The sequence below is a fragment of the Staurois parvus genome, unplaced genomic scaffold (assembly GCF_062004578.1).
Source record: "Staurois parvus isolate SC_StPar_1 unplaced genomic scaffold, SC_StPar_1.0 ptg000096l, whole genome shotgun sequence".
NCBI classification, from domain to species: Eukaryota; Metazoa; Chordata; class Amphibia; order Anura; family Ranidae; genus Staurois; species Staurois parvus.
This window is the reverse complement of record NW_028317892.1, coordinates 7186159-7203744: the sequence shown is the minus strand read 5'-3', so window position 1 is coordinate 7203744 and position 17586 is coordinate 7186159. Positions and strand designations below refer to the sequence as shown.

Sequence of the window (17586 nt, the reverse complement as noted above, 5' to 3'; positions counted from 1 at the left end):
TGTGTGCCAACCTTGTGAAGACTTACAGGAAATGTTTGACCTCTGTCATTGCCAACAAAGGATATATAACAAAGTATTGAGATGAACTTTTGATATTGACCAAATACTTATTTTCCACCACAATTTGCAAATAAATTCTTTCCAAATCAGCCAATGTGATTGTCTGGATTTTTTTCTCATTTGTCTCTCATAGTTGAGGTCTACCTATGATGTCAATTACAGACCTCTCATCTTTTTAAGTGGGAGAACTTGCACAATTGGTGGCTGACTAAATACTTTTTTGCCCCACTGTATATATATATATTATATATAATGCTGCTGAAAGAGGAATGTTTTGCAGTTGGAATATTCATGCTACTCCCCTGTAAAGGAAAATTTGCAGACTTGGGATCTTTGTTCACGTCCAATGCCTGTGTATGATTGGCTGCCCTTATATTAAACTCACATTGGTTATTGCAAACATGGCTGTTCTCCAACACTTCTTCCTCATATGCACTCTCCCCCCCCCCCACCCTCAAAACGTTACCATTTGTAAGGCATGCGATACACACATTTTAATAGATTCCTCCATTTACACTAAATATGGATGGAGGAATTTCCTTTACCAGGTAATATATTAGTTTAGTTGGCTGCAGACATTGATCAGTGTATTCTGACAATCGGAGGAGTCCTCCATCCACCTTGTGGAAATCAGTCCCGTCCCCCCACCCCCAATCTGCCCCCTGGCTGGTCAAAAAAAGAAGGAAATACAAAGATAGGCATCTATGGCAAACCTTAACCTGTTGAGCAGTTCCTGCTCAACAGAGCCTATTCAAAAATTTGTCAAGCGGCTGCAGCCACTGATCAGTGTATTCTGACAATGGAGGAGTAATCCATCCACTTCATGCGTGTGGATGGCAAAATCCTATTTTTTTCCCCCAATGTTCCTCTGGCTGGTAGAAAAAAAAAATGTCCAACCTTAAGTCAGTTTCACATTGCTGCACTGTAGTTTGGCCACAGCACAGGTACAGCACACTGTACCTGCAGTTTTTGTGCAGGTTACTCACAGACTTCTATTAGATTGCATATTTTTGGTGCATTTCTGAAAGCACACCACATATGCAGCACACATGACTGTCAGGAAAAGAAGCAAAAACACTCAATCTAATAAAATTCTATAGAAAACCACAAGTATCCCATAAGTAAACCGTGGGTACACTATGCTGCAGCCAAACCGCAGCATGGCAGTGTGAAACTACCCAGAACCCTGAATCTACTTGACTTTGGTCACTGTTTGGCCAAGGATTTTCCACCAGTCCCTTGGGTGAGGTCGACAGGGACCCCCAACAGCACAGCTTTCGACCAATTCACCACGATTCAGCTGAAATTCAAGCAGTTTATGGCCAGATGTGATCTTTCATTTCTTTTACAGTTTAATGGTAAAATATGGGATATATTTTGAGTTACTACCGAGTTATTACAACTCCAACATACAGAAAGGTGGTGCAGAGTGATTTATCAACACAGGAGCAGACAGAATCTGGAGCAGCTAAGCATGGCAACCTATCAGCCTTTATCTTCAGCTTCTTTAATTAAGCTTTGAAAAAGAAAGCTAGAAGCTGACTGGTTGCTAAATACAGAAGTAACAGATTCACCCTCCCTGTTTTTTTTTTTTTTGGTCTCTACTGAATTCTTCTGTTGAAATCTATGTCATATGACAAGAGTCTCTTTCTGCCTTTAAAGTGACTCTGTCATGAAAGAAGTATGGAAGCTGCCACCACAGGCCTCCTAAAAAGCTAGATGCTTGGCTGTGTTTGACTTCAGTATTTTTCAGTCAGTCACTGTCCTAAACTAGCTTGTTGCATGTGTCAGACTAAGAGAAAGACTAGGCGACTAAGACAATACCAAAACCAAAGCATCAGGACAGCTAAAGAACTAGTATTTGCAAAAGAGAGTTTAGTAATGCCAGCCTCCAGGAGATTGCATGTCCCAAGCAGAAAAGTGTATGAAATGCTGCTGAGGGCAGGCAAAAGATGACATGTGGGTATAGCCAAGGAGCACAATGATGCTCTATGCTTCCCACTCCCACATTTACCAGTGATGAACATTGCTAGGAAGGACATAGAAGAGGAGTGCTTCAACACTGTAAAATGGCCACAAATTATGGTTATGGCATCAGAATACTGCCCCGCTGGATTTACTGAGGCTACTGCTTTAACCAGTTGCAGACTCTGGGAGTTCTACACATGCCCAGAAAATACCATCATTGTACACAGGACGTGTGTAGAATGTCTAGTCCTTCTGCCTTACTGCCGGGACCCCCTGTCCCTGTACACAGCAATTCAGCTCTGATTAATGACAGCTGCATTGCAGAGTACACAGAGAAGGTCCCAGGAACTGAAGCTGTCAAAACACACACACAATCATTGCTCAGCTGCAAATACAGAAAGATACAAAGAAACATTGTTTCATTTTGCATCTGTTTATCTACAGATCAAAAGGCATGAACTTCATCTGTGGATGAAGTCAGTTAAAGCAGCATGACAAGTAAAAAAGAAGAAAAAAAATTGGATTTGTTTCTACATACTTGCCTGTAAAATCCATTTCTTGGAGTGCATCACAGGACACAGGAGCAGACTATTCATGACAATGTGGGTTATAGGCCACCTATAGGTGAATGGACACTGGCTGACCAATCAGAGAACTCCTCCCCTATATAACCCCTCCTATACAGGAAGTACCTCAGTTTTTGTAGCAAGCACTGACAGTCCCGAAAGAGGGGTGGGATGTCTGTCTCGTGATGAACGCTAAGAAATGGATTTTACAGGTAAGTATGTAGAAAAAAATTTAATTTTCTTTATCGTACATCATGGGACACAGAGCAGGCTATTCATGACTATGTGGGATGTCTCAAACCAATACAAAATGTGAGGGGAGGGTGACCCCATGATAGCCACCTTCAATAATCCCAATTGGTGCTTTGCTACTCCCTGCATAAAACATAAATCATAAATAATAAATGAATAAATAAATAGAATCAGAAGATGAATGCACATATGACATTCATCCAAGTGTGAAAACAACATATGCAAAAAACATGGATAGGTGCAGACGATATCAAACATCAATAAAGTGAACACAAGATATCAATAATAATAAAAAAACTGATGCGTTAGAAACATGTGATACAGTGAATAAGTCCCAAAAAGGATAATAGCAGTCCCAAAAAACAGAAACAGGGATGTTGGATTCCTATCACCCAACGCCTGGGACATGTAGATCCAGGCGCCGAGCAGGTAGGTTTTTTTTTTTCTACTTTTAGCTCGCTCCCCTCCTCTTCTTGTGCTGACCCGGAAGTGATGTTACGATGTCACTTCTGGGTCCCCGTTGAGAGATTGTAATGCAATTGCCGGGAAAGAATGTAATGCGGTGCGATGTGCACTACATTACATTCAGCAGAAGGGAGACATGCAGGGTCTTTTAGACCCTGGATGTCTCAAAGAGAACCGGTCACCAAAAATCATCCCATAGGGGACTTTGTCCCCTATGCGATGAAGAAAAAAAAAAAAAGTTTGCTTTTCTCTCTGCTTGGTATATGTCCCTCAGTAGTCTGTGATTGGAACTGCTGCAATATTTGTTCTTCATGTTTTTAGGTTAATGGTAATGATGGCTGTGTTATGTTGAAGTCCTCTTGCTTGGACTGCAAGAAAATGGCCGCTGCACTCCGCCCTCGAGAGTTACCAGGCGTGGGCTCTCTATTTATGGAGTCTTCCTATCATCCCCTTCCGAGTCCTGAGGAAGTCACGTGACCTGTGACGCAACACACAGGATGGAAACGTGGTGACATCATATCCGGTACAGATGGCAGCCGCCATCTTGGTACTCCCGATCCTATACACCTTTCCTGCAGTTTTTTTACTGCAGCAATCTTGCCTGTATTGGTCTGTGGACCCTTTTTTAATGTGAGTAGTCATTTTGGGTGCTGTTTATAATAAAGTATTTGACATATTACACTATGGGAAGTCTTCTTGCTTAAATCTTCCATGCTGGGATACTGGAGGTGATAGAGGTCTGTGGCCATATCTGAAGCATGCCTGTGAGTGTTTGCCAGCGTCATCGCAGAGGACCCCTCTTTCTTTTATTGCTATCGAGGACCATCTATTTGGGATCATGGTTCAAGGTTTTCTGTATGCTTTGACTCCTTGTGGGTCGCATTTTGGAGGTGAGCACACACGCTAGCTGGTGGAGGATTGATTATATATATTTTCATCACTGGATGTTTCACGGCTTGTGTTGAAGATCTATTGTGTTCCTCTTTTTTTAGACTGCTTTTATACTTTTTGGGACTTATTCACTGTATCACATTATGTTTCTTTTTTAACCCATCAGTTTTTTTATTAATATCTTGTGTTCACTTATTCACTGGCAAATTATTAGCACACTGTGCTGCCTTTATTGATGTTTGATATTTTCTGCACCCATCCATGTTTTTTGCATATATTGTTTTCACACTTGAATTAGGGTCATATGTGCATTCATCTTCTGATTCTATTAATTTATTAATGTGCCTTCACCCAAAAGGGTGGGACTTTACCTTTCAAACCATAGGCTTGAATGATAAATTGGCGGATCCAATGAGAAATAGTCACCTTGGATGCCGCCTGCCCCTTCCTAGACCCCTCTGGAAGCACAAATGGAGCATCTGACTTCATGACCTGTGCTGTCACCTCCAAGAAGACCTTTACAGCATGAACCACATCCAAGGTATGCAGAGATCTTTCTCTTGCTGACTGAGGCCCAGGAGAGAATGAAACAATGTCCTGATTGAGATGAAAACCAGAAACCACCTTTGGTAAAAATCACAGATGAGGTCACAACACCACCCTATCATAATGCAAAACCAGAAATGGTTCTCTGCAACAGAGCTGCCGGCTCTGATACCCTTCTCGCAGGAGTCAACAGGACCAGTGGAATCTCTCAAATATGTTCAAATGGTGGCTTTTGCAAAACCTCCAAAGCCAAGTTCAGATCCCCAGGACACAAAAGGCAACCTGATAGGAGGAGCCATACACATTACTACTTTTAAAAAAAAAGTGCGGACCAAAAGATAAAGACGCAATGGGCCTCTGGAAAAAAACAGTTAATGCTGAAACCGGGCTCTTAATGGTACCAAACAGCCAAATTCTTATGCAACCCTGTTTGAAGAAAACGACAGAATCCTGCAAATCGCATACTTTCGTGGGTGCCATTTGTGAACTTCGCACCAAGCAATGCAAGCCTACCAGGTTCCATAATAAATGTTCCTAGAAACTTCCTTTCTAGCACCCCACATGGTGGGGATGACAGAAACCGACACTGCCCTATCCTTCAGGATCTAGGTTAGCCACGCCGTCAAATTTAGCGACCGGTGCAATATGGGACCTTGAGGAAACAGGTCTGGCCAATACGGCAAGGCCCACGGCCCATCTACTGCCATCTAAACTATGTACATGTACCAGGCCCTCCTGGACCAGGCTGGAGCAATCTGTATCACCGGAATAGACTCCTCCCAAATCCTGTGCAAGAGACGCGGCAGCAGCTGGATCAGAGAAAAGGCATAAATCAATGAGAACTGGTTCCAAGAGATCACTAAGGCCGCACAAGGGTCCTTTACCTTGGACACAAAAAGACCAACCTTGTTGTTGAAACTGGATGCCAATAGATCTACATCTGGGAAACCCCACCGCTGGCAGACTTCCATGAAAACATTGGGATGCAAAGCCCATTCCTCTGGAATCAACTACCGGCGACTGTGATAATCCACCAGCCAATTTTCCACACCTCGAATGAACACTGCTGACACAGTTGGAACATATCTTTCTGCCCAGGTCAGAATGTAGTTCACCTCGATTCCTGGTACCACCCTGGTGGTTGATGTATGCGACTGCTGTGGCATTGTCAGACTGAATCCTTACAGGCCAACCCTGAAGCCTGGATGTCCAATATCTCAGAGCCTGCCTCACTGCTCGAAGTTCCAGGATATTGATGGGAAGATCCCTTTCCCATGGAAGCCATGTTCCCTGAACTGTGACCTCCTCCAGAACAGCCCCCCAACCTGAAAGGCTTGGATCGGTGGTTACCAACTTCCAGACCACTGACCGAAAGGATCTTCTCTTCTCCAAATTAGGAGTTATTAACCACCAATTCAGGCTCTGCTGCACCTCTAGAGACAGAGATATGCAGTAATCCAGGGCCGGAATCATTTTGTTCCAAACAGACAGAATGTACCTTTGCAGCGGTCTGGAGTGGAATAGAGCATAGGGAATAGCCTTGAACAAGGACACCATCTTCCAGCAACCTCATACAGAGGCGAATTGAAGGACACCTCTTGGCCTTCAAACTGCAGACCTCGTTCCTCAGGGCGCAATGTTTCCCTGGAGACAGAACTACCTTTGCCTGAACCTTGTCTAGGACCATCCCCAAATACTCCAGGCTCTGCACTGGTTCAAGGGCCGACATCTTGAGGTTGAGTACCCAGCCCAGCTGTTCCAGGATCTGCATCATAAGAACCACCTCCTGCTTCAGATCTGGTATGACTGATTTCTGAGCAAGAGATAGTCTAGATAACATGTGACTGATTCTCATCGAGTTCTGAGTAGACCCAACACCGAAGCAAGAATTTTTGTGAAAACTCTGGGAGCCGTGGTCAGTCCAAACGGTAGTGCTATGAACTGGAAATGCTGAGCCCCTACTACAAACCGCAGAAATCTTTGGTGAGGAATGAATAATAGGAAACAAAAAAATCTCCCTCCTGTAGGGAGGCCACTACTGACCGAACCGATTCCATACGAAAGGATCGGACATATAGGAACTAATTTAGCCCCTTGAGGTACAAAATGGGCTTTACATCCCCATTTTGTTTTGAGACTGTAAACAGGTTTGAATAAAACCCCTGAAACCTTTCAACCACTGGAATGTCTGTGATTACTCCTTAAGCCAATAGGCAAATCGAGTGCCTGAAAAAAAGCTCTTCTTTTCTCTGGATCTGTTGGTACATTTGATCTTAGAAACCGGGGAGTGGGACATTCCCGAAATTCTAAGTCTGTACCCCAGAGAAATCAGGGAAATTACCCATTTTTCTTGGATTAGAGCCCTCCATGTGGCCACAAAATTCAAAATCCTTCTCCCCACCCAAACAAGTGGGGCGCCTCTTCATAAGGAGGCAGATTTTAGATTACTTTTGCACCCAGGGCCTCCTTAGGTTTTGATTCTGAGATCTACCCCTGGAGGTTGGGACCTGTATGTGGTGAAACGACTGCCTAGTAGATGAAATCTTTTGGAAATATTTGTCCAAATTTTCCCCAAACAGTCGTTCCCCATGAAAGGGAAAACCTGCCAATAATTTTTTGCATGGCAGTTCTGCTGACCAGCTCTTCAGCCACAAAACCCTGTGCATGTACACTGATAAGCGGGTCAAGCAAGAAATTTGCTGAATTAAATCCTTAAGAGCATTGACCAAGAAACACAATGCATGTGGAACATCCTCCAAATTCCTCGGCTAAGCATTCCACCTGCCCTGATGGTCTTCCAACCCATTGCTTGACACGGTCATAAAGACTCTGGCAAATGCCAATAGCTGCCACAGCTGGCTTTGCGGCAGAACCTGCCAGGGAGAAGGAGGCCTTAAGGAGAGACTCCAGCTTCTTATCTGCTAGGTCCTTGAAAACTTGTACATTATCCACAGGACATGTTAAATATTTATTCTGGGATGAAACAGCTGCATCCACTATAGGCAACCCCCATTTCTTAAACAAACTTTTGTTCCAGAGGGGCATGCGTGGCCAGGGATGATGGCAGACGTGTCCTGCTGAGCTCTGCTCATCCCCGGCCAGGAGTGACTCACCCGCTCCGCAACGCTGCATTTTCTCTGCCTCGGGTGAATCACGTATCCCCAAGCACCCGGCCCAGCATCAGGGAGAGGCTTCTATGGGGAAGATAGGGCGCTGGAAGCCCCCCTCCCCGCAGCCTCAGGACCCGCGGCCCTCGCCACTGCGGCGCTTCCTGTACAGGCCGCAATCCCCGGCCTCTAGTGAGAACAGAGGTCCGAGAAACGATCCCGGACCTCTAGTGGCCGCGGAGGGTACTGCATCCTGTTTAATCCCAGCACAGCTGCAAGCCTCTGCTCTGATCCATCCACAAATGGGGGATCATGACCCCAAATTGACAGCTGGAGAGGCTATGGACAACCCTACTCCAGGGTATCTCCCAGCCTCTAGCCTGAACCCTCAGCCGACAAAGTCGTCTTCTCCACTCACAATATCCGCGTTAGACGACAAGTTGCAAATTTTTTTACGAAATATTACCGCCTCCATAGCCGCTGAAGTGGGAAAATTGGCTAATGAGCTCAGAGGGGAAATAGCCCAGATTGGGGACCGCACGGATAAATTGGAAAGTAAGTTTGATGATTTGGTGCAATACGTTCACGTTTTGGAGGAAGACAACGCCTATCTGAAACATTCCATGTCCCAAATGCAACTCCAGCAAGAGGACCTGGAAAACAGGGAACGGCGCCAAAATATCCGCATACGTGGTATGTCCGAATCCGTTGCTGATGCTCAATCGCACCGCCATCTACTGTCCTTCATTGCTACTGCCCCCATGGTTCAAGAAGCAGATTGGCGGATGGATAGGGCTCATCGCTCTCTGGGCCCTAAACCAATTGAGGGGAATAATCCACGTGATGTTATAGTCCGCTTCAACTACTTTCAAAGTAAAGAAGCCTTACTATCAGCGGCCCGCCACAAATCTTCCTTGGAGTTTAAAGGTGATAAACTCCAACTCTTCTGTGATCTTTCTCCAATTACTCTTGCTAAGCGGCGTGCTTTGAAGCCGCTCACTACACATCTTCAGCAACATCGTGTCCTGTATCGTTGGGGGTTTCCCTTTAAGCTGGTGGTTGTTAGGGACAACACCCATGTTGTTCTCCGAGATCTTCAAGAGGCGGAATCTTTCCTAAAGCAGTTGGGACTTCCACCTCTACTAGATGATATGTCCTCGCCGCCGCCTACTCCATCCCGTCCTTCTGCCACCCCTTCCAAGATATGGACACCTGTCCGCGGAGGTCGGAGGAGACCCACACGCACACCGCAACGTCCACGCCCTTCCCGATCAAGCGACCCACCTGCCTGATGATTTCCAGGGGTGACCTTTTGTGGCGAATTTGGTGCCGTTTTGTTCGGCCATAGCCTTGCTGGGTGCATATTATTTTGTTTTTGTTTCTTCTGGCCGGGTTTGACGTCCTCCCGGAAGTGTCAGATGTCGTGCTGCCCCCGATACTGTCTAGCCATTGGCCTAGACGACTTGGGCTTAGTTGACGTTCCCAAGTTTATATCCTTGCGGATACCTGTTCTTCATTGTGTATTTTTTTCTGTTATGTTTTTTGAATGTTTTATGTTTTCTGTTTTTTTTGTTACTATATCGATGGTACTCATCCATTTGTCATGCGAATACATGTAGCTCAGTCACCGTTTTTATATAATGGCTTTGAGGTTTCTATCATATAATGTTAAGGGCCTCAACTCTATTCAAAAAAGGTGGATGGCTTTGAAGGAATTTCGATCCTCAGGAGCAGACATCATTTTTGTCCAAGAGACCCATTTCAAATCTACAGGCTCCTTTCGTTTTGCCTCGAGATTTTTTCCCCGAGCCTACTCGGCCTTTGATCCTTCTGGGAAGGCTGGGGTGGCAATTTTGATTGGGTCACATTGCTCCCTTCGAGTAGTTTCCTCCAAAGTTGACCGACAGGGTCGTTTCATTATTTTGTAGTGTATGCTTAGTGAGACTCCCCTGGTTTTGCTGAATTTATACGCCCCTAACACGGGTCAATTGCAATTCCTATCCCGAACACTCACCGAACTGGATTCCATTTCCACTTCGCAGGTGATAGTTGGGGGAGATTTTAATCCGATTCTTTCCCCCCATAAAGACAGGAAGGTTCTTTTTGAGTCCACCCCCTCGAAGCGGCAATGCTCCTCTTCAAAATCCTTTCGTAGACTAATTAGGGAGCATCGTCTCTTTGACGCATGGCGGATTAAACATCCTCTCCATAAACAATTCACTTTTTACTCCACCCCTCACCGTAGTTATTCTCACCTAGACCACTTTTTCATTTCTGCCCCATTGCTTCCACTTCTGTTTTTTTCTGATATTAATCCCATCACTTGGTCCGACCATGCCTCTTTGACTTTAAATCTTTTTTTCTCCCCTGTTATATCCAAACCTTGTCATTGGCGCCTTAATGAAACCTTTCTTTCCACAGATCATCTTAGAGATGAATTGTCGCAGGGACTTGATACCTACTTCACCCACAATGTTGGCTCTGTAACCTCCTCCTCTACTCTATGGGAGGCCCATAAGGCGGTTTTTCGAGGGCTTTGTATTTCTATGGGTTCTCGTTTAAAAAAGTCCTCAGCGAGTGCTAGGGCTTCTCTCATACAACAACTATCTTGGGCGGAAAGACGGTTATTGGCTAAGCCATCTATTCCTGGGCTCCAGAGGGTAACTTCTCTACGGGACCAAGTTAAAGCTCTTGACTCCAGGAAGACTGCTCAATCCCTCCTTTGGGTTAAGCAGAAATTCTACGAATTTTCCAATAAGCCCCATCGTATGTTAGTCAACCGTCTCAAAGCTCAGTCCCCTTCTTTGATGCCTGACCTACTAATACAGCCAGATGGAAGCCCTACTTACGACCCTCGGGATATGGCAACTCTTTTTGGCTCATTTTTGAAACTGTACAACTGTTTAACCCCGGACTTACATCCACCCCTCACACAGTCATTATTTGACACATTGTCACTCCCGAGAATCTCACCTTCAGACATTGCCACCCTTAATGCTGATATTACACTAGAGGAATTATTGGACACAATCAAAATTCTCCCTTCTCGTAAAGCTCCGGGACCGGACGGATTGCCCTACTCCTACTATAAAACTTTCATTGGTATTCTGGCCCCGCATCTCCTCTCTCTATATCACGATCTTTTTAAGAGAATCATACCCCAAACCGAATTCTCCCGTGCATATATCTCGGTCATCCCTAAACCCGATAAGGACCAGTCTATCGTGGACAACTACCGCCCCATTGCCCTACTCAATTCCGATTACAACATTTTTACCAAAATCTTGGCCAACCGATTGTCCGGAATCATCTCCAAGATCATACATAGGGACCAAGTGGGCTTTGTACCTGCCAGACATGCCGCAGATAACACTAGGAAAACTATTGATTTGGTTGATCTGGTTAACAGGTCCTCTACCCCTACTGTGTTATTAAGCTTGGACGCTCAAAAAGCTTTCGACCGTTTAAGCTGGCCTTATATGTTCATGGTCTTGGAGAGATTTGGTTTCAAAAGGTCCATTTGTAGTAGCTTTGAAGGCCCTCTATTCATCCCCCCTCTCACAGGTCAGATTAGCTTCTTTTCTCTTGCCTCCCTTTCAGGTGTCAAACGGTACACGTCAGGGCTGCCCACTCTCTCCTTTACTGTTTATTCTTTGTCTGGAACCTTTAGCCATCGCTATTAGGTCAAACCCGGATATTCGCGGGATACAGTCACATTCCCATGAGTACAAATTATCGTTATTTGCAGATGACATTCTTCTCACGCTCACGAGTCCCTATACTTCTTTACCGATTTTGCATAAGACCTTGAAACAATTTGGGGCTATTTCAGGTTACAAAGTCAATACGTCCAAAACTGAGGCACTCCCAATACATGTCCCGCCTATCGTTCTGTCCTCGCTTCAGGACGCCTTTCCCTACACACTCTTTAAAATATTTAGGTACTAATATTTCTCTCTCTTACCAATCCATATACGAGGTCAACTTCCCCCCTTTGTTCATAGCACTTTCTCGCTCTCTGAAACATTGGGATGCCTTGCCCATCTCTTTCCTCGGACGCATTAACGTTCTAAAAATGACCGTGTTACCCAAACTCTTGTACCTGTTTGCGACTCTCCCCGTTCCCGTTCCTATGTCCAAGCTTCACTCCCTTCAGAAATCTTTCCTACACTTTATTTGGCACAATAAGAGGCACAGGATTGCACGTTCTGTTCTGCTCTCTCCGCGCTCTATGGGAGGATTGGGAGCGCCGGATATAATCAAGTATTATTATGCGACTCACCTTCGTTTTCTTATGTCATGGTCCACGCAATACCCTCCCAATACATGGACTGAGATTGAATCTTTACAACTGTCCCCAGTTCATCCATGTTCCCTTCTTTGGTCAACCGCAGCAGTGGATGTCTCTTCCTTCCGTCATCTATTCCTTGGTCCCATGCAATTTTCATTGATGGTATGGCAGAAATGTAAGGCTCAATTCACGCTGGCCTCTGAATGCTCCCCTCTGACAAATATCCTCTAACCCTAATCTGCCAGACAATATGGCCATATCCCGGATGTCTCTTTGGGTGGTATCCAACCTTTTTCAATTGCGTCACTTGGTACATCCGGTGACTCGTAAACTACATTCATTCCCGGATCTCCAGAAAAAAGCTTCTTTACCTCCTCATCACCTATATATATATTTCCAAATACGCCATTTTTTCTCTACTTTATCATCCTCATTGATCCTGGGGAAGCCTACACCCTTCGAACGTTTATGTATGCAGGGCCCCCACCAAAGGGGTATCATCTCCACTACTTATATACTTCTTATGGACGCATCCCCTTTATCTAATGAAACTCACCTTTACATGCGTAGGTGGTCTCAGTTTGTACAACGTGATATTGATTTACTAACGTGGAAGACTATTTGGGTAAATGCATCTAAATCTTCTGTTTGTGTGGTTTTTAAGGAAAACATTTACAAGATTATGATGTTATGGTACAAAACACCTGAGGTTCTTCATGCTTTCAACCCGAGTGCTTCTCCTGTCTGCTGGCGCTGTGGTAAGGATTCTGGTTCTCTCTATCATATTTTTTGGACATGTAAATCTATTGTTCCTTTTTGGGAGGAAGTCCGTTCCTTGTTGCAATCAATGCTGCATGCCTCGCTCCCTTTTGACCCTCTGCATTTTTTGCTGGGCTTGCCATTCCCAGGTCTATCTAACCCTGCCAGAAAACTTGCTGCTCATGTGCTGACCGCGGCCAGGAGAAGTATTCCTATGGGTTGGTTATCTTCTACTCCCCCTACCATGCTGACTTTGTACAAACTTATTGCTGAAGTAAGACGGATGGAGTATTTGACTGCCTTACATAATAGTTCATCTGCTGTATTTGAGTTGATTTGGCTCCCGTGGGATTCCTTAATTTCCTCTTTGCCGGCCCGAATCTAAGATCTTGATTGTTTCCGCACTGATTTTGTATGACTCTGTATGACTTTATTGGATGTGTAGTTATGCCATCGATGTTTCTTTCTGTTATGTTTATAATTTTACTTATTTGAAAACCAATAAAAATTGTTAATATAAAAAAAAAAACTTTTGTTCCATGGGGTACAAAAAAGAAAACAAACCTCTTTGATGGAACAAAAACCGTGTCTGGGTGGCCCCAGTCAGCATACATAATTTGCTCCAGAAGAGGACGCATCGGAAAGGCTTGAGTAATCTGTGAAAGCTTCAAAGAGCCCAGGGAAGAATAAGCAACCTCAGAGGTTTCTAAAGGAGGTAGCTTGAATGCAGACCGTACCATATCAGTAAGGACTTGGACTAAAAATCTCAGACTCTGGGAGGCAGAGACCTCCTGCTTCTCCTCAGGCTGCCACTCCTCAGACAGAAACTTCACTGCCTGACCTTCTTCCAGCTCTTCCGCATCCTCAGGCTCCAACCATTCCTGCTCCAGGATTGATTATTCTAGAGACCGGGATCTATCCCACTTCCTACTCCCCCTGTGAAATTGATGCAATCATCCCGGCGATCTTGTCTTCTAAACCCGCTAAGGCTGAAGCAAGAACATCCTTGGTTACATATGCTGAGGCAGAAGCCCCAATAGCAGCCACAATGCCATATCGACTCAGCGGCTCAGACTGCCCAGTCATTTCTGGCTTGTCAAGAGAGATTACAGCAAACCTTCGGCTAGGTTCCTCAGGACCTGGCAGTGGTACATTAGTGCCCTTTCCTACTGCACCTCCCCAACTCTGCTTTCTGTCTGCTTTCTGGATTACTTCAGATAGTGCAAACTTGTGCACCTCCACTAGTAACACAGATCACAATGATACTGCTATGCAAGTAGTGTGCTGAAGTAAAAACACTCAATGCAAATGCTGCCTTATGAGCCACCTAAGGCAGCTCCTGACTGGTCCACGCTTCCCCCTCAGGGGAGTACTCACATGCCCCTACAGAATAGCCCGCTCTGTGTCCTGGCCACAAGAGATCTCTCAGCAGCAGTCCACATGTCCTGGCCTCCAGATAAAAAAAAATATGGCCAACTTCCGTTTCTGGCCACACTCCCTGTAGTGGCCGAAAACAAAAAGAGCAAGCACATCTCAGGAACAACAGTGAGCACTCCCCCTGGGGGAAACTCACAGTCATAACACCTCTCCTTTTCCCTCCAATTTAAAGATTTCTCTTTAGAGAGAGGAAAAAAAAAGGAGATATTTTACCAGTCCCGCCGCAGGTCCCCGACTTCCATCAGGCACAAATCTTCACCCATCACGGAGGGCACTGCTATACAGACCTTCAAGAACTTAGTCCCCATGCTGAGGGGCTACAGCCTCAGACCCATACAAAACCCCGCTGGAAGCGCCTTGGTCAGATTTCAAGACTGCACAGGGTTCCAACAGCGTGGGGTGCAGAGCCGTAAGGCTGCATTACAGCCAAAACCTTGAGGATTCTTTTCCTTATCCAGTGAGGCTCCGGTACCAACTATTTTGGCTCATAGCCTTCTGAATGGATCCAATTAAAGTCCCTGATTCTCTAATGGAACCATTCTGGACTTTCAGGTATGCTGCAAGTGCACAGCAACACTTTCAGTGACAATCCACCTTCCAGACACAGGCGAAAAAACTGAGGTACTTCCTGTGTAGCAGGAGTTATATAGGGAAGGACCTCATCTCTGATTGGTTGGTTAGTGTCCCATTCACCTATAGGTGGCCTATAACCCACATAGTCGAATAGCCAGCTCTGTGTCCCGTGATGTATGATAAAAAAAATTTTTTTTAATGAAATGTTCCTGTTTAACCCCTTATTAACCCTTAGTTTACTTTAGTCAGCCCTAAATAACTCATTGCTCTTCTCCATTCAATTATAAATTCTCAGATTTTTTTTTCCCCAATTAACTAATAACATTTTAACTTTTTTTTTTGTTTGCTTTGTACATTAATATTTTTAAATGTTTAACATATTTACACGTATCACATTGACAATAAAGTGCAAAACTTAAAAAAAAAAAAAAAAACAAACACACAACTTTGCAATGTTTTGTACCAGAATCATAATTTTAAACAGGACAAAGTACAGAATAAAATGTGCACCAGTAACACAACAGTAACAATATTTTTAAAAACTAACACCGCTCAAAAAAAAAAAAAAGTGTGTTTTTTTTAGTTTTGTTATGTTTAATTGTCTAAAGATTGCAATAAATTAAATAAAATAACTGTTACAAGACAATATTCATGAAAAGAAAGCATTGTCTGTACGTAAAAAAGCAATGTATGCATTATGTTATCTTAAGTAATGACAAAGTTATTAAGTTCACCTTGTGCATGATGTTACACCAATATTTTAGGGTGTAACATTCAACATGGCGAAAATGACCCCCCTCCCCCACATGACAGCATTTGGGGTTCTTCCCTCCAGTTGTTACCAGAGATCTGTGAATGAACTACAAGTCTCGTCTGCAACTGCAGATGTATAATTACCAATAAAAAACAGGTGCAGTAATCAGGACACTCCTAGTCCATTGACACTTCCTGCAGCCTTGCAACTGGAAGTCCATATCTTTGTACAGAGAGGGAACAGGAAAATGAGTTTGCAGGAACCTGGCATTTCACCTGTGACCCACTGATCACAGGTGCAAAACTTTACAGGTTTCTGTCAAATAAATAACGAAATAAAAGCATTTTTTCATGCAAAAAAATATGGATTTTTTTTTTCTCTTTAAAAGTTGAACATAGGCTTTAAGGCTTTTGCCTAAAGCCTATTTCCACCGTAACCAATATCATTATTGTTACCACAAATTTTACCTTGCATTGGAATGTACTTTGCTGCTCATCTGTGACACATTTGTAATGTTCTTTATCTACTACTTGTGGTTCTCTCACCATGTAATCTATCCTACCTTGCTACAGCCTGCTTTGTTCCAGGAATGGGAAGTATAGGCATCGCTGGTAGTTCTAGCACCTACAAACCCAGTACTCACCCAGGCTGCCAAGCTACTTCAATATTTAGATGTGCTCAGGCCTACACCCATTGACTGAGCAATAGATTAATTTCCTAGCCCAAGGCTCCAATATGTGGTGGCTACTGCTTCCTTGTTTTTCTGGTTGTGGACTTTGGCTTGTATTTGACCTTTGGCCAAACCCAGCTTTTGAAATTGCCCATTGTGTTTGCATGCCACACTTTTCAGATATTTATTTGTAAAAAATTTTCAAAACCATTTATCATTTTCCTTCCACTTCACAATTATGTGCCACTTTGTGTTGGTCTATCACATAAAATCCCAATCAAATACATTTACGTTTTTGGTTGTAACATGACAAAATGTGGAAAATTTCAAGGGGTATGAATACTTTTTCAAGGCACTGTAAACCTGCTTTACATTTTCATTAATGTGGGGAGAGAACCACCACTTCCAGTGTGAACAAAAGCCACAAGTCCTAAGTGGTATTTAAAAAAAAAAATGACTTTGCATTCACTTTAAAGGCTGCAAAAGAGCAGGATGGTTCAAAAAGCAGCTTACTTTACAAATGTTTTTACGCAGTGTTTACGTTTATACTCCAAAGCATGCAAAGCCTTGTTCATTTTAAAGAATGGGGGGGGGGACTGGAACGTTGGGAGGACAGCCCTACCAATGTCTTGTGACTAGATACTCCTATAACAGTGTTGACTGCATTTTATAAAATACTAAAAAATGCAGGCACATTGTTAAGTAAACTCTGCAGTTTTCAGCAAACAGATCACAATATTAGCTCTTGGTTTGAAATCCACTTTCACCAAGTTCCCCAGTCCACTAATGGACATTACAAGAGAGTCTAGTTGATGTCTTCCATTGGGCCATGAGATTTCCTTTTATGCATTACAAGGTTATAAAAGTACAAAAGCACCACACTATGTAAAAATGCTAATTTCAGTCAATACTGGTATTTCTAATGATACTTGTGGTTTTGATAACAATGTCAGGAACAATAATGTCTGTAGATTTTTTTTTGTCTGAAGACAGTAACATCAGGCAACGCTGAATACTCTTACTCAAAGTTAGAACAAACCTAATTCATCAAGCTGCAATGGCACTAAAGACATGCTAAAGTAGACCCTCAAATGAGATCATATCAGATAACCAATTGAAAAGCTACTTGAAAAGCTATATTCGTTACATTTGTCCAGCTATACACCATACCCAGCCGATGCCTCTAGAAGCTGAAAATCACTGAAGCAGACACTGCCGCACCAGTGATCTCCACTTGCTTCTGAATC

General features: G+C 43.7%; 1 protein-coding gene across 2 annotated transcripts in view; it reads right to left on the bottom strand.

Moving 5' to 3' along the window:
- Positions 1-17586, bottom strand: part of PCGF3 (polycomb group ring finger 3) — a 127596-nt gene that overhangs the window by 71947 nt on the left and 38063 nt on the right. The window lies entirely within an intron of this gene.